This window comes from Ptychodera flava (genome assembly GCF_041260155.1).
Source record: "Ptychodera flava strain L36383 chromosome 23 unlocalized genomic scaffold, AS_Pfla_20210202 Scaffold_23__1_contigs__length_28996876_pilon, whole genome shotgun sequence".
Lineage (NCBI taxonomy): Eukaryota > Metazoa > Hemichordata > Enteropneusta > Ptychoderidae > Ptychodera > Ptychodera flava.
Window position 1 is genome coordinate 21,892,876 of NW_027248277.1, and position 19,389 is coordinate 21,912,264.

A 19,389-nucleotide genomic window follows, 5' to 3' on the forward strand; every position below is an offset into this window, starting at 1 on the left:
AAGGTTAATGTACGAAATAAAACGAGAGATTGTAAATTATATCCCACGAACAAATTGGTAAGTATGCCAGCTTGATGAAAACGCCATGTGATCGTTGTGTTTTACCGCAGAGACATCCATTTGTTCAAAGAGAATGAGGGGACCTTCAACACATTTCAAAATTCTCCGGAAAAACGAAAACGAGAAGTTGATAATTGAGGGTTTCGACACCGTCGTCAAAAATGCTGATATATCGACTAGACATAAAACAGACGAGGAGATATTTTATTCAATAGTGACACAGCTCGAGGTTTGTCATACATCGTTTGATTTTATAACTGCTCACTATACACTAATGAGAATTAACCAGATTGATAATCAGCGGTGAACAACAATTCTGGCTTATTTTCACCCGAAACCAAGGTGAGTATTGTTGATTCTCACTATAGAATGATGAGTATGATACATTGTCAGCATGAAAATAAGCCTTGTGTTTGTTCCTAGTGATAATTTTCAGTCTTCTCGTGAGAATCAGTCATCGTTCTTGATTCTCACAAAGGAATGCACCGCTTTCTAGAGAGAGTTCAAAAGTTGTCACTAAAAGCGATGAGAATAGTAAGACATTCTCTCTGGTTATTTGATAACAATCGATCACAAGGAGAAGCGACCATCAATCGACAGCAGTCAAAATCAACAAAGGCAAACGGAAGACATGATGTAAAATATTTCAAATGTCCTACAGCTCCAGAAACTAAAACAAGAAAAAGTGCTATCAGAAAAGGAATAAAAAGAACCTTGTCTTCCTCAAAAAGTAAAGACAAGCCTCAGACTCGTGAAAACCTTCTGCACATAGTTGTTCCCGGCGCAATTGATTCGCTGTGTATAGAGCGATCCAGCAAGAAAATTGACACATACCCTTCAGTTCGAATTTGTAAATTTCCAAATTGATTTCTACTTTGATTTCTGATGAATAATTTTCGGATAATTGTAATCGACGAAGTCTGTTTTTTTTAATTTATATTTATTACTATCAACTATGACCCTAGCTTGCGTGTTTACCTACCTGTATCTAATAAATCATAATCGTAATAGTTGTGTGTTCACACGACTATACTTATTTTTAAATGCACATACGCATGTGCAATGAAAGAGAAAATACATGTATTACCTTATCGATATTCTCTGAACACTTCACATATCAAGTCTCTTGACAGAGTCACAATTAAAGCAAAGTCTGAGCAAAAGAATACGGGTGTGAACCAGACCATGTCATGCCAAGCCATGTTAATAGGTATATTTCGATGTCATTATTTCAGGCAAAATATGGCTATCATGATCATTTTTGCTTTGGAAGCAAAAGTTACAAGACTTGGTTTGTGGGATGCTGAAAAATCATGGTTCTGTGGTGTTTGTTCCTTCTGAATTATATTCCTAGAAGGGTTTTAAGAACTAAAAAGTTCCCCTGTAGCTCGTCTACCTTGTACTCTCTATACATTTGAATGTCTTCTGTTCTCAGTTAACGCGACTGGATGCGAGGCAATATAGGAGCTTTGCAATATGAGTGCCACAGATCAACGATAAAGATTTCCAAGTCCCTTGACAGAGTTGCAATTAAAGCAAAGTCTCAGTGAAAGAATACCTAATACCTGTATCTAACAAATCATAAAAGTTGTGTGTTCACACGCCTGTACTGATTTTTACATGCCAATACGCATGTGCAATGAAAGACAAAATACATGTATTAACTAATCGATATTCTCTAAAAACTTCACATGTAAAGTCTCTTGACAGAGTCACAATTAAAGCAAAGTCTGAGCGAAAGAATACCGGTGTGAACCAGGTCATGCCATGCCATGCCATATTGTATAGGTAAATTTGATGTCATTATTTCAGGCAAAATATGGCTATCATGGGCATTTTCTGTTTTGGAAGCATAACTTACAAGACTTGGTTTGTGGGATGCTGAAAATCATGGTTCTGTGGTGTTTGTTCCTTTTGAATTATATTCATAGCATTCGTCTACCTTGAACTCTCTCTACATTTGAATTTGACGGCAATACTTACGTTTGTGCTTTAAGTTACACCGAGACCGGTACGCTGATCACGGACTGCGAAACGTCTTTGTTCTTAGTTAACGCATCTGGATGCGAGGCTTACAAAGGAGATTTGTAATATGAGAGCCACAGATCAACGATAAAGATTTTCAAGTCATTTGACAGAGTCGCAATTAAAGCAAAGTCTGAGCGAACGAATACCAAAGTGTGAAACAGGCATGCCAACAGTTGAGTTGAATCACTGTGAAACGAATGGGCAATGCTAATGAATGGACAACGCCGCAGAGTGACTGACCGTAATTGGCCTATACCTACGCTTGAATCCCGTTCATTACAGTCCTTGATTATTGGCTTTAAATGTAAATGTACGAAATGAAGCGAAATAATTGTAAATCATTTCCCACGACACATTGCAAAATATAGCAGCTTGATGAAAACGCCATGTGATCGTTGTGTGTGACCGCAGAGACATCCATTTGTTCAAAGAGAATGAGGGGACCTTCAACACATTTCAAAATGCTTCGGATAAACGAAAAGTTGATGATTGAGCACTTCGACATCCTCATGAAAAGTACTGATCCCTCGACTCGACATAATCGGACAAGGAGATACGGTAGGAGTTCGTCGTATTCAATAGTGACACAGCTCGAGGTTTGTCATACATAGTTTGATTTTATAACTTCAGAAAGATTAGACTGAGAGCTATAGATGAGCACACAAACCTCGAAGCAAACTGGTTTGACTTCGGATTCGAAACAAACGGGCTACAGTTTCTGCAGATGAAGGCCAGCCCTGCAAGACTTGTACTACTAACACCGATTTCTATTCAAAACTTAGGTAATCTGACAATATTCTAACCAAAAAACATTGCTGGAAAAATTGCGCGACTGGGGCATGGAAATTGACGCTTTCTCGCAATTGGTGATAATCAATTATTAGTCTCACCTCTTTCAGTGAGAATTTCCAATTCTCACTGTTGAGCATTTGGAGATGCACTCCTCGGTGAGAATCAAGGATGGTAAAAGATTCTCAGCGCTGAGACTGAAAATTCTCACCAAGCATATCAATAATGATCCTTTTAATGGTAAAAATCCAACTAGACTCACCCTTTATTGGTGAGAATCCGCTTAACTCATTATTCGCTCGTGAGAATTAACCAGATTTATGCTCACCAGTGAACAACAACTGTGGCCAATTTTCACCGAAAACAAGATCCGGCTGGTTGAACCTCACTTTCTAATGATGAGTATGATACATTCTCACCATGAAAATAACACTTCTCGATATGTTTTGAGAGACCTTCAAGTCTTTTCGTGAAAATCTGTCATCGTCCTTGATTCTCATCAAGGAGTTCATTTCTCGCAGCTCACTAAAAGTTCGAAAATTCTCATTGAAAGCGATAATAATAATAAGGGGTTCTCACCGATATGTAAAAATGTCAATTTCTCACTCCAGTCCCGTAATTTTTTCATACAGTGAATCAGTAGTGTATAGTGCCAATATATGAACAATATCTTGCTCTCATTGGATTTCGGAGTCATTTTTATTGTAGACAAATTCCAAATCGAGATACTGGGAATATAGTGTTTTCGAAGCAAAACTGTCGACGTTAATACACTCCGGAAGTACCTTCATTATATTATTAGGATGGCAGGATATGACTGCGAGGTTGAAAAGAGGACTATCAGAAATCACTGCGGTTAAGTGTTATATGAGACTGGACGAATGGTTATTTGATAACAATCGATCACAAGGAGAAGCGACCCTCAATGGACAGCAGTCAAAATCTACAAACGGACCAACGGAAGTCATGTTGCACAATATTTCAAATGCCATACAGCTGCAGAAACTAAAACAAGAAAAAGTCCTTTGGAAAACGAATAAAGAGAATCTTGTCTTCCTCAAAAGTGACGACAAGCCTCCGACTCGTGAAACCTTCTGCACATCGTTGTTCATGACAGAATCGCTTCGGTCTGTTTGGAGTAATCCGGGAAGAAAATGACACCTAATTTTGATTTCTAATTTGGATATTTCGAAAGTGATTTCTAATTTCATTTTTAAGACCAATTTCCGGACCATTGTTATCAACAGAGTTGCTTTCTTTTTTATTTTTATTACTATTATGTGATCCGAGCTTGCATGTTAACAATGTATGTAACAAAGCTAAAAAGTTCTATGTGGACACGTCTCAACTATTTTATCTAAACCAATACGCATGTGCAATGAAAGAGAAAATGTTATCTTATCGATATTCTCTGACCACGTCACACACGTAGTTTTATTTGAACACTTCACATTGTTGAGTGGAATAGAAGCAGCTAGAAACTGACATATGCTACACTAGTCAGCAGAGAGTGACAAAATTTCTATAGACCAGCGAGATATACATTGGTGAGTAGAGCATTTCTTTGTGCTTAGAACTTGTTGTTAGTTTGTTTGTGTGTTTCATTCCATTCGAAAGTCGACAAAATGACTGGAAATGGACTGTTATTTGGGACAAAGAGTGAAAGTTTCAATGCGGCACTAGCTCGAACCATGGGCGTTGTCTCATTTACTTCACCACACAAACTGGTGGCTGTTGCTCCATGTATGTTAACTTTGTTTGCTGCTGTCTTTCTGAGTTATGAAATCGGTTTTGATGCCAAAATTTTATACCCAAAGAGTAAACACAACGAGAAAATACGACCTAAACTGCATTTCTATCTCACACATTCGTGACTGTTCCGTCAGCAATATGTCTTGGAGTTGACTTACAACATTGCTTATATTAAATGCTTATTTCTATAAACAATCGTGGCCAAAAATTCTCTTTCACTTTTCTACATATTTTTCAATTATTTTTCACACTTGTAGGTATCATTTGCATTCTTGTAATGCAGTGTTGTTATATCAGTTCGGTAGTGCGTTGTATTTGATAGTTCATACATATATGTTTTCTAATAGTATGGCGACTTTCATTTTTTTGACTATATATAAAAAGCCGTTAAAAGCAATTGCCATCGGGAATAATATATTTTGTTAATGATTGCCCAAGTGCAAGACGTCGCCCCTGAAATGTGCAATATGTACGGCTGCACAAATATGAAGATATGATGCCTTGTAAGTTTGCCATGCCATATCTTTGGATTATAGGTATATTTGTCTGTCACAGTTTCATGCACAATATGGGTATTATGGTCATCTCCTGCTTTCGAAGAATTAGTTACAAAACTTGATTTGTGGGATGCTGAAAAATCATTGGTCTGAGGAGTGTTTTCTTTTCGAATAATATTTATAGTTACTGTAGCTTTTTTTAAACTAAAGAGTTTCCCTCTTGCTCGTCTAGTTTGTTAGTCAGGCCACGGACCGTGGTCAGGCACCTTGCGTAATATTCAACAATATTGGCAAATCCCATCTGATAGTAGGCCCTGCAATGAGGTTGTGCCGATTTACAAAAAAGTCTTAGGTGATTGATTCCTGCTATACAACCTCGAACGATTTGTGATTTATAATGAACAAAATTGGGCGATAAGGCGATAAAACACGAGGGGGCGTAGTCCGATGTGTTTTAATGCAAAATCGACCAAACGAGTTCATTATATCACTTATCACTCAGCCTTAACAATAGACACGATTTTTCATTCCCATTTCCACTAGATGACAACCTTGTGGTAACTAACTAAGGCCGAATGTCGGTGATGCCATTAGCGAACATTTGTCGAAGAGAGATGTTGTATTTATATACTAGCTTGTGATACCTTCCAAAAAGCGTGTGTATGTAGACACAAGTCTTTCTGTGGTGTAACCTTGATTTTGCAGTTTATAAGAGAGATTGCTATGTCTCTCTACGAACTGCATGCTGATGCATATACTAATAGACGTTATTTTAATTACTGTTCTAAAACTATTTTTACTTGTAGTAAACATCACCTTTCATAACATCATAAACTGAATAATTAAAGTCTGGTCATGAAGAAGCATGACCATCATAACACCAGCCTAATTGGAAAATTCATAATATTTCAAGCATTATTGCTGTGGTAGACAATAACGCTTTCAGTACACATATCCCTTTTATTATTTTATAAACTTTGGAACACATTTAAAGAATAATGGTAGCATTTCAAAACATTTTACTGTTATCTTTAGCGATATTTATGCTTGTAAATAATGTAAAAAATCTTGCAATATATCAATTTATTAACACTAATTTTTGTTGTACACAACAGGTGACAATATATAAGATCTTTCAAGAAACTGTATTTCGTTCTGAAATGCTACAGAAACAGGTACCGCTAATAGGCTAAGAATCAGCATATAAAAAAGCTAAAAAATAAAACAGCAAGATGTATGATCATGAAAGTTAATGTTATTCAATAGTTGTGATTCTTAAGGATGTTTGATTTATTACATGCAAATTTCATGATTGTCTACCTCTCAAAAAAAGAATCTATTGCGAGAAAGAATTAATGGTCATGACCATTTATTCTTTCTCGCGTTGGTTGCATGTATCGTGTGTAAAACTTGGGTCGAATATATGCATGGTCACCATTCATTACATTTCAACATGTCAAACAAAATAAATAGTGTCTCGTTTCAATTAAAAGTCATAAAATGTGGCCGACTTTGTCCATTCGAACAAGTTTGAGAGTCCGAACGTTAGAACCCGAGGCGCATCCAATTGTCTTTATGAAATTGCCCGTGATGTCAAAATTGTCTCTCCAGAAAGGATAAAAATCACCGATGATGGCGTTGTAACAGACATAAAACCCACATTATCTTCTTAACTCACCATATTTGATATTTGCGCTGCAAAGCTTAGTAGAATAGGACTCAAAATAACCGTCCGATCAACTTTTTCCCGGATGTACTGCCAAATGGTTTCGACCCTTTTCGCCCCTTGTTAATTGAACGCTAAGGACGATTCTAAAGTAATTTGAAAATATATTTTTCAAACACGATTGCTCTGTAAAATGCAGTTTCTTCTTTTAATCGAAAAGATATCATGTCAAAATACCTAATAAAGGTTCATTCAATGTCGGCTAATATGAAGTAAGTATATCATTTTCAAGTTCGATTGTTTTAAATAAAGTGCCCAATGCGAGTGCCAGTGTCATTGTCAATATTAGTAGACATCTTTTAGTTATTGCGTTTAGTCGTAGCTTTTAGTCAAGGTCAGGCTAGAAGTCATTAGTCAAGGTCGATTTCAAGATACTGCAAACAATACCTTCGATTTGCATGGCGAATATCAAGAGCCTTATTTGCATATTATATAGTCTTTATCTCTGTAAATGTACATTTTATTTTTATCAGAGTTTACCCTCAAGAAGGGGACTTGTGTGTCGCCGAAACGTTTGTATTATTAATAAAATTTACTGAAGATTAGAGACCGGTTGAGCCGCCTCCCTATATTTACTCAGAAAAAAATTGGTAGCTCAAACCATGAGGTAGTGTTTCATCTCAGACTAGCTGTTGTTCCTTGTTCGTAAATTTTGTTCACTGCGGTCTTTTCTTAGTCATAAGGTAGTATGCGCCTCGAAAGTGAAGACTTGAACTTTAGTTAAAACTTTCCTCAAAGAATCTTTCAACTATTCTCTCTATCAAGATTAAAGATGAAGAGTCATTTCGCGATGTTTGGTACTAAGGAACAAATGTATTTAAGATTTACCGATATTTGAATTTCAAAATGGCCACCACCTCGGTGTTGACTATTTGGAGAAAAAACAAAATTAGGATTTTCGAAAATGTAAGACGGTACTATTTTCTTACACCAAAAGCTTTAACATGAGTCCATAAAGTAGTAGGTCGCAAAGGAATTGTAAACGTTTGACAGTCTAAATATCTATTCCCGAGGTGCATTCCATCTTGGCATCCAACGAGGCGCCCTAAATTGTGTCATCTCAAAAAGAGTAGGTCTATACGTAGAAAACAAATCGATCTTGTTTCACGTGCTATACGATGTATAATATTCTAAGTCGTCTGTACTTGAAAGTGATGGGTCAGGGCTTAAAAATGAGTTTATGAGCGCATACGGAATTATTATTTGTTTGACCTCAATTAACCTTGACCATCCTATTCACTCATGTTACTTAATGATGCAACAGGACTTGTAAATGAATGACTGAGAGTTTACTAATTGTCTGTTCGTTGAAAATATTTAAGCTGACATTTGTTATTTTGAACTTCCCTATAATTTACTTTACACCATTGCCGAATCTTTTCATTTGAATAAGTTTAATTTTCGAATGTGATGTAATACATTTTACCACGCACAGACGCCCTCTAACGCTTTCCTCCATGACTCTTACACAAAGCTTGATTGCTGCAACGAGTAGTAATTCTACTCATAAATATTCAGACATTAATAAAAAAGAACAGTGCGATCTCAAAAGACGACGCCACTTCAGTATACATCATCATCAAGTCAACTTGGGACTTCCCAACTATTGAGCTAGTCACTTTGGTCCAACCTGAAGTACATGCTTATATTGTGTAAGTCCTTTTCAGAAAACAAGATTTAAGGTAGAAGTATGCGCCAACTTTTGCGCAACGTTCCTCGATGAAGCTTTCGGCAATACTGTAACCAAATCAAAAATAAAAATTAGAGGTCGCCGTGCAAAGTTCGGTACTAAAGAAAGAAATTACCGAACATTAACCGACATTTGAAATTCAAAGCAGCCGCTATTCCTATGTTAACGCTAATGGAAATATGAATTTAGGTTTTGGAAAAATGTCACAAGACAATTACATTAGATTAAAGAGTTTTAAAATGATCCCCTAAAATTGGTAGACCAGAAATTACTGTAATATTTGAGTGTCGGAATATTCTTTTCCGAGGCGCATTCTGATTTAACTTCAGTTAATCAAACTCTGCTAAGGTCAATGGCACCTGCTCAAGACAACACAAAATGGCAATTACAAGAGAGTAAGCAAATTGTGAATTCCTTGCTACATTTTGCCAAATTGTGAAAAACCGGGGACAGTGACCTAACGAAAAAATATTTTTATTTTTTTCAAACGTACAAGAAGGTTATGACTTAGATACTTTACAAAATTTGCAATTATTGAAGGTTAAAATATTCCATCAAATAAACATGTCATCTCTGAAATTTTGAGTTTAATAATGGCAAATTTGGTAAAAAATATAATTATTCCATTTAGTCAGACTTTTTTTTTATCTAAACTTGAGTCTACAGTGTGCATTTTTTACATTTTGTGCAAATTTGGTAAAATGGTAAAAAGTAATAATTTCATTAAGTCGCACATGTTTTCATCTAAATTGCCTGAACTTCAACTTAAAATGACTGGCTTTATATATTGATTTCAATTGATTTTCACAAAAAGCTTAAGTGTGACTTTTCATCGTACATTTGTAGAATATCATGCATGGTGACCCTACCTTTTTCTTTAATATTTTATTATTCACATATGCTAGAATTCAAAAATCCCTGATAAATGTTAAATATCCTGGTCTTTCATGTGTTGCTCTCTGACCTGGTCTAATGTACGTGTATGTTTCATTGCACGAGCGTCCAATTATCAAAACTCTTCTTCAGCTACATGGGAGTCAGAGCTCTTACTGTCACATTCTTAGTAACAGTGACATCCAGGCAGTGACACTGTCCGTAGGTAGTAGCAAAGCAGTAACTGCATTAAAGTTTATAGTTTGACAATATTTTGTTCTGTTTATGAAACTGCATTCTTATTTACTCCCTACAGCATGTTGAACAGTCTGCCTACGCAGCCTATTTACGGATACCTTGCATTGGTATCATTGACAAATATCTTTCAGTCATGACTCAAATTCATTTATCAGCAATATTTATATATACCGGCTATATTGCGTATTTCAGCATGCTGCAATGCAGATCACAAGAAACTTTATTTGATACATTGCATAGAAATATTGAAGAAAAACTAGCAACAGTTGCAGCTTCTGCCCGTTACAAGGCCAACTTGTTGCTTTCATGAAAATCGAATGGCATTTTTAGATCTTTCTGAGATAAAGTAATCAAATGCGATAAAATCGATCTAGATTTTTTGTTTAGTTATTATCAATATTAGAACCATAGAATGACATTAATATGTTGGGAACAAAAACGTTCAGGTCCCCCTTATAGCCAGAGAAAACTTCCAAGTCCCCTTTACTACCATAAGTATTTTCGACTGCCGAAATCTGAATACCATCAACATCCCTCACCTCTTTTTGTGATCACAACCTTATATAAATTTCACGGACGGGTGTGAGGGACACTTAAAAAGCGCGGCAGTGAGTGTAGGCTGTGCCTTGAACGTAACTTAAATGCTGCAGTAGCCTTCACACCATCAATCTGTGACCCTCCCTTTTATTTATATACATGATTGTAATATTTTACTATAACTCAGAAAGGGAACATAACATCTCTCGTTTGTTCTGTAACATACTATCGCAGTTATCACTCCTCCAACACTGTCGGCATATTTCCTCATTTGGCACCCATAAACCGTCTACAAATTATAAATAGTTGCGATTATAAATAATTGCGATTGACGGAGCTTAACCCTTGGTTTATTTTTATTACTATTGCCTATGACCCGAGCTTGCGTATTTACCTTCCTGTATCAAACAAAGCTAAAATGTTCTATGTCGACACGCCTCCACCAATTTTTACGTGTCAATACGCAATGGAAGAGAAAATACATGTATTATCTTATCGACATTCTCTGAATACTTCACATTGTGAGTGGTATTGTTGCAGCTATACACTGACATAGAATACACTAGTCAGCGAAGAGTGACAAATCTTTCTATAAACCAGCGTGGTATACATGAGTAGTCTAGAGCATTCTGTGTGTTGAGAACTTGTTGTTAGTTTTTTAGTGTGTTTCATTCGAATCAGAGAGTCGATATAATGAGTGGATTAGGAGCGAAAGTTTGACTTTAAACGCGGCAGGCGCTCGAATCATGGGCGTTGTCTCATTTACCTCCACGCCAGAACAGGTGGATGTTGCTCCATGTATGTTAACTTTGTTTCCTGCTCTGTTTCTAAGTTATGAAATCGGTCGTGATGCCAAAAGTGTATACCCATAGAGTAAGACACATCAATGAATGACGGTGCATTTGAAAGACGACCTATACTGTCGTCCTAACTCACACATTCGTGTCCGTGGCGCCAGCAACAGGTCTTTGAGTTGACTTAAAACATTTCTTATAATACTTATTTGTATAAACCATCGAGGCTGACAATTATCTTAACCTTTTAGATATTGTGCCATACGTTTTCACACTCGTAATTATCTTTTGATGTGAATAAGACTGTATTTCAAAACTGATTTTCAACTGGTCATATGACAATACTCATGCAACAGCGCATGACCAAATAGTGTATAAAACTGAAACTTCAGTAGTGACAACTTGATTTCAAAAAGAACAACAGAAATTTTACCCATTTCTACAATACCAAAACTTAGTCAAACGCTGGAGTTAGATAAATATTATAAACTAGTGCTTCTCCCGACCAAATTTCATCCTGTGCTAGGTAAATGACTCTTGCCAAACAACATAAAATATGATGATGTCATTCATATTGACGTTATGCCTCTGTTTTTAATTGAAAAGTCGTCGTTGATGACACATTCCCCGCTGAGTTAAAATTGTCGCCATTTGTTGGCTACTGCTGGTCTGTTATCGCCTACTTAAAATGTAGTATTGTGATATCAATTTAGAAGTGTGTGGTATTTGAGAGTTCATGCATATTTAGTAGTTGTATATAGGTGCACAAATATGAAGGAATGATGCATGTTTAGTTTGCCATGCCATATATGTAGGGTTATGGGTATATTTTGATGTCAGAGTTACAGACACAATATGGCATTAATGGTCATCTGCTTTGGAAGCAGATGACCATGATGAAGCATAAATTTCAAAACTTGTTTTGTGGGGCGCTGAAAATTTATGGGAGCGTGTAGTGGTTTTTATTTTCGAAATATACTCACAGCAGGTTTTGAAAACTAAACAGTTGCCCTGTAGCTCGTCTAGTTTGTTAGTCAGACACCTTGCGCTAGTATTCAACAACGTTGGCAAATCCCATCTGATAGTTGGCCCTGCAATGAAGTTTGCTGATTAACATCCGATGTTGCATTCTCGGTAAAAGGTAGATAGCAAATTTCTGGTCTTGTGGTCTTTGGTTATTGACACTTGCTTTTATTGTAGTCAGATATTTAATGTAAACATCAACATGCAAATCGCCAAAATGAAATTCTTTCGGGCGAAAATCATACTTAAAGATACACATAAGAATAATTACACAAAAAAATTCCAATACGGCAGTTATGTTCTGTCTACATGAAAGCTTTCATGACAGCTGTAAAATATCTTCCCATTTTTTTACACGTTTATCTAATTTACCAAAGCGTATAGCTATATACCTTTCTGCCTTGTGAAAATCGCATATAAAAGTTTTAAACAGTACAACTCTAGCTTTTTTGTTAGACATCTGCAAATATAAAGGAAACTTTTAGCAAAAGCAACATGGAATTCACTAATTCAATAAAGGAGCTATTACAAAAAGTATCTGTTCCAACGTGAGCGTGGCATCCAGATGAAACTAATCACCCCACTCGTCAAGAAAAGTTTGCTAGAAGTTTGAAATGATTTCACAGTTATAAAACAAATGAAATATGAGCCATGAAATGAGTAAAGGGCCCTCTTGGCTAAAAAATCACTTTTTGAGTTTTTATCGTAATATTATACTATGACTTTTAAATTTTCATTTGATCAAATTTTAGGGTCAGGTCAGGCCTAACTTGCATATTTATGCATAATTTGCATATGTAATGTGTCAGTTTGGCTTAAATCATGTTGATTACAAATACTTATATACAGCTAATTAGTCAGGTTTTCCTGCAATTGCATTTAGTTTTCAATATTGAATACAAGTATTGTATTTTCTGTCATATTGCAGGACTTTCATTTTCAAAACTAGACTTAATAAAACAAACAATAATTGAAAAGGGTGGAACATTGCCAGCAACTGCAATATTTTAAAGACAAACTGAGAAACTAAGAAAAATATAACCAAGTCTCTCTAAAAAGGACAGTAGCTTTTTCTTTTGATAGTTTTCCAGTATCTTTGTTCTTTATATCAAATATTTTTTCTCATTCTAATTTTCAAAGTATGTTAAAACATTACAATTTGTCAAGCTGCATTAGGTAAAACACATGACTGTAAGTCCGGACTGAAATTCATGCTGGCGACAGGATTACACATTTTGTGTGCTTACACTACAGCGTGTCTATGTGTGATTCTTGAAATCTTAACAAGTCATCACATCAAAGACAGTACGACAAACGCTGTGAGCTTTAATACTGAAAAATTCATCGACCATTTCATCATTCGTAATGTCTGTCTCTGTAATATTACTGTTGACCATAGTTTCTTCGAGTCCGTGTATTCAATGTCATGGCGTCACTGCCAGCAGTACTCATACTGATACTGAATTCGTCTGCACTGTTCAACACAGCCGTCAACACTCATCGATAGAAAGATATTTATGTGCAATGTCCACGACATAATCCAGGCCAGGCGTTTTGTCCAGAACTAATAACAGAGTCGCATTTTTAGGTGTTAATAGCTGCCTCTGTTAGACTCATAGAAATACGACGCTCAATGCTGACGACGACAACGTCGACTATACCACGCTCATACATGTAAACAACATTCAAAATGGCTGCTAAAGTACAGCGTTGATAACGTACCCTGTTCTATGAGGTCATATAATTTCCCACAAGTCATCTGAGTGAGCAAAATACGGGATAAATTTCTTCAGACTCCGCAATGCATGAGTGAAATTCGCTGTTTTCTTGCAGGAACTTTAAACGCGTTTTTCTATTATTATGCAAATTTTCCAAGAGGGCCCCTTTCTCTTTCCACGGCCCATATTGTTTCATCTTCCTTTGCAGAAAATCTACATGCGGCAGGTGGAAATTTTGAGGGAATCATCTAAGTCAAACGACTATTAGTCATAAGAACATTATGTGCCAATTTCCATAGAAAACTCCTCAATTTACAATCCAAAGTAAGCTTAATGCTTTAGGAAGACTATGTAATGACACTTCTTTACAACCTCTTTTGGTACGAGAGATTTTGCTACTTCCTTATTGTATTTCTCAAACTAACATCAACTGTTGTTGAATAGGTTGAAACATTCTGTTCGGAGGTTTGATTGCTAGCAATATCGACCGATAACTCTTCAGGAAAAGCACTTTCGTGGTGCAAAGAGAATGCTATGCTTGGAGGGGAGGTTCAGATTTCCACACTGTAGGTATATACAAAACCTTCACAAATTGAAGTGTCTGTTGCAAATTGCGCGTATGGGCTTAGCGAGAATATCAACAAAATCACAAAAAAATTAACTGGAATCAAATATGCTCGTATGGATTTGTTAACGTTTACACGTGACAATTTGTTTAAACTTCAAACATTTTGATAATAAATTTATCTAGCATTTGACCTTCATGTGTAATTACATTAGACAGGTTAAGTGGCACGGGATGAACACTAACGTTTTAATAGAATGCGTTAATTTGTATTGCAAGTTGTTTAGTATCCCCGTTGCTTACATCATTTGCCAGGGACTGCAAGTTGTTATCCCAACCTTTTCCCTTGCCAATAATTTCCTGTGTCTTTCTCCACCATTGACTTGGATTAGATGTAAGGAGATCTTAAACCTGGCTACGGTAATACTGAGATCTCAGGTGTCTTGATAATCGATTAATTTCGTTTCTGCATTGTTTACATCCAAAACGATCGTTTGATTTCCATGCTGCTTGTCTCTGTGCAATAAGATTTCTGCATTTATCCGATATCCATTGCTTTATCAGTAATAAATTTCTTAATCTTTCTGCTAGACATATACTCATCCACAAGGTAATTTATATTATAAAAGAGATCAAACTGTTATTGACAAGTTTCTAAATGATAAAGACGAGACCGATTTACTTTTTGTAACTCATTTGCAAACATAGCTCTACCAGTGGGGTCATTTGCTCTTACCATCATTGACATCATTTACAAGGTTTGAAATTCGATTGGTGTTCTGGAAGACAAATAACTGTGTTGTGATCGAATCTGCAGAGGCGAGGTAGAATTGATAGAGACTTAGGTTCGACCAGATAATAAATACAATATAAGACTTTAAATCGTTACCAATTCCACCTCCGGGTCGTACCGTACTGTACCAAGGGATTCTTAATGCTTCATTAAGGATCAAATTTGGCACCGAATTTCAAAAACGCAGGCCAAGTCAATCGCATTAGTTTTCATTGTCAGCTATAGTTCGTCTAGTTCGTTTGTCAGGCACCTTACATTGGTGTATAACTGATGTTGGCAAATCCCATCTGCTAGTAGGCACTGCAATGACGTTTTGCAAATTTACACCAAATAATACATTATTTGTAAAAGGTCGATGGCCAATCACTGTTCTTATAGGTCTTTAAATTTGATTATTGATACCTGCATTACACCCTCAATGGTCCGAGGAATTTTGCTAATTCCTAAATGTCTCAAAACTGACATCAGCTGTTGTTGAATAGGTTGAAATATTTCGTTGGGAGGTTTGATTGCTAGCAACATCGACCGAGAATACTTCGGGACATCCACTGTTGTGGTGCAAAGAGAATGATACGTCAGGAGATATATTATAACCAGATATGAACTGAATTGCCTCGCGTGCACATTTTGTAAAGTACTTCTTGGGGTATTGGCTTTTATGACATTACATTGTTTTTATTCCCGAAATTAATCCAATCTATCTAAATTTGACATTATCCCCACTGTATTACGCAATGAAAAAAAAGAAAAGAAACCATTTGAAAATTATGATCCAACAATATCTGTCGATGCAAGTGCAAATGGCTGAGCAGGCTCTTAACTGGCAGAGGTCGCGTTTGCGTAAAAATTCTGCATATTTCACATATAATTGCCATGTAGAACGAGTTGACCTACTTCACAGTATCTCAATGCGCCCAAAAACGATACAATCATCTGTGCCGCGCCGTGTAGCAGCAAAATGAGTTCGTGACCTTTGAAGTACGCGTTTCAAAAAATAAATACCCATGGGAACCTGCTCACACGCCACGCAACTCATGTACAGCTGACTATGGTGCACTTGTCAGGCGATGGTCGATGATTCTGGTTATTGCCTATATTGTCAAGTTCAATGCCTAATTTACGGAAACACGAACTCTGTCTAGTGTATTCGAAGCTCTGCGTACAGGTTGTGCACACGGCCTCTACCACGTGCTGTCCTGTGGACAGTGTGGTGCAAGCCGTCGGCCTACCACCGTACCGCCGGGAAACGCAGACCTATTGTACGCAGGAGCATGGCAGGAGCTAGCCTACTGCTCCTGATTTAACATCAATGCCAACATGGAAATCTCATGAAAAATTTGTCATTGTTGGTTCTGTAGCTAATACAATCTTGAAAAGCAACTTAAAAGACACAGACTGTCAATACGTCACCATAATATTATGCTGATCTCAGCGGAACCATGCCGGAATATAAATTCGCTGACACACACACAAGATTGAAAAGTGTCACTCTACATCTCATTCTCAGAGAAAAATGCATTGATCAAATATTATGACGCTAACCTTCGATAATCTAGCTTTTGGTTCGCTATGTCCAGAGTAACCCACACGATCCTTAAAGTCAAACGTCGACACGACGACATCAACAGTCAAAACTCAAGATTAGCGATCAGCGCGGCGAGAGTGACTGAATTCAGAAATCACTTTGTGTAAAATGTTTTAGTGCAGCAGTACATGAAGTAGGTCATGGCCTTGGACTCTGTGCACGAACCTGATTGGACACTTCAATACCTTTGACCCAAAGTTATTATTCATCAGCACTTCCATGCCATGAGGCTAGGTAGAGAACGTATTACGTACGCAGTGTACGCTGTGTGTTAGGAACGCACACAGGGAATGCACAGCGTACACTGCGTACGTACGCAGGGCTAGCGAGAGAGTTGCCGACATCGACGGTTATTTACGAAAAAAGAATAAAAGACTGGCATTTTTGGAAGCGATCGAGTAGCTGCGGTAGGCAGGGATACGACTTGGGCCCAAGAACGCTGAATTCGGCAGTAATTTGGCTTTTTACGTCAAGTCCAAAAATGGATTTGAAGTCACCAACTCTACGTACGGGTCTTGCAGGGCTGTGGTGAGCGGGGCTATTAATAGCTGTAGCGGAACACACAGCATCGTACGCAGGGCTAAGAACGTATGTACTCATTTCTGGCGATCGAGCAGCGAGGGAAACAATCAATTACCAAGGATGAAGCTAATTTGCTAAACGATATTTTATCTTGAATAGTGAGTTGAATGAGTAATAAAATATCATATTTTTAATGTTCAATACGAGGTTGAAACACGGAGGGACCGTGGTTGAAACCAGAGCTATCCAGCTGTAGCCAACCTGGACAAGCACATTTCACAGCGCCCTCAAACAGTCGATTGTTTTCACTTGTCATACGCGGCGTAACAGAAAAATTAAAACTTTCATAACTTCATTAATATCCAAGCCACGCCCACCAAAACCTTTTCAGTTCTAGCCATTTGAATTCTGAAGATGTCTACCAAATTTGACTGAAATACGTTCAGCCGTTTTTGAGAAAATGGACCAACAGACAGACAGACAGACAGACACACAGACACACAGACACACAGACGGACAGACAGACAGACATCGCTGCGACATAACCTCGCTGCGCGCATGCGCACGCGAGGTAAAAATGACACAGAATGGCTGGCTAAATCCCGTAGAAACTTTGCTGAACAAAATCCTTTGCAAGAGTTATCTCTGGAGAGGATCAATGTAGAGTCAAAATTATATTCACCAGAAAGTATTAGCATCTTCCAAGGACATTCATAGAGCAGAACATTTACAATTGAACCACAGCAATAGCTTTCCAAAATAAGAAGAAATTAAAGAGAATCAGAGAAGAATCCCAGGAGGTGCTGCCACGTGATAGCTCGTATATGCGTATAAGCTACGGTAACAAGGCTTGTAAATTAGAGGAGTCTATAACTCGAGTATGTTAAGGCACGGCTCCCGCAAGGGCGCCCTCTATCGACGAGTGCGTTTCGGTTTTACTGGCTAAATCGGCACATCCTTCCGTATTAGTCAAACTTTGTATATGTATTTTATAAAAAAACGACTCCGCAAAATAGTATTATGTTGATAAAATCCCGGAAATAATAATTTATTTCACTAAATAACGGTATTTTTGGTTCGAAAATGGTATGGTCTGTTCGAGCACAGAATCCAGCCGGTAGACTCCCCCATATCCTGTAAATAACCACACTGTCCGCGTTGACCTCACTTTCCATCACTAGTGCGACCTATACTGTAAGAAATTTCGCCCCCGTATTAATGACTCGCCACAAAATATCAGCTGACCCTTGACGGACGACCTCCAGTACGAGCGTAATTGGGGTCAAACTGTGCCTGCACTTGCTTTCTGGGATAAAGAATTGCCAGCATGATAATGACAAACATGTCAATATAATATTCAAATCAGCGATTAAAAAAAATAACAAGTTTAGCGGCTGGATTTTGGCAATTTTCTTGTCGTAATTTGGGACTCTAGCCGGCCCGGGGAATCCCTATGCAGGCCCCTGGGGAAGCCCATCCAGGGACCACATACAATGCTTTATGGGTAGAGACAGCTGACTGTATATCCTAGTAACGAGGTGGTCGCGTCCATTTCAGCACCGTACGCATTCAGCGATCGCGTCGGTGCGAGAGCAGTTCTGGAGATCGATAAAATACTCAACCTCGCTTTTGTTTCTGACGTTTTTTTTGTACATATCGTGAGTAGTGACAACCAGTAGTTGCAAAACACTCCTGTCTGTCCTTGATGAATGATGTCGAAAACAAGTGGTGGGCCACATCAGGGATCAACATGTGCTGATGGCGGCAACCCCGGGCGGCAACCATTATGGCGTAGCCACAATATCCTTCGTCAAACTGCGTTCATTTCGATATGCTCTTGATATGCCAAAGACCGAAACGGTGAAGTTGGCTGACATAAATAGCCGTTCCAAATCTCCCGTTTGGGTCTTTTGCCCACATGAGCTGAAGCCTCGAAGGCTACACTCGCGAGTACTCGCACACCATACATGTCCGCGACCCGGTTGAATCAAGCTGAGCGCGCGCGCTCAGGGAAACATGAATATTTATTAGTGCAAATTTGCATATTCATAAGAAATTTCTCGAGCCTCGCCTTAACGTACTCGAGACGAAACGATTATTTGTTTGACGTACTTTGACCTCGACTGTCCTCTTTAAGAATATTACTTGCCATTGATACAACACTTGCTTGTTAATAAAT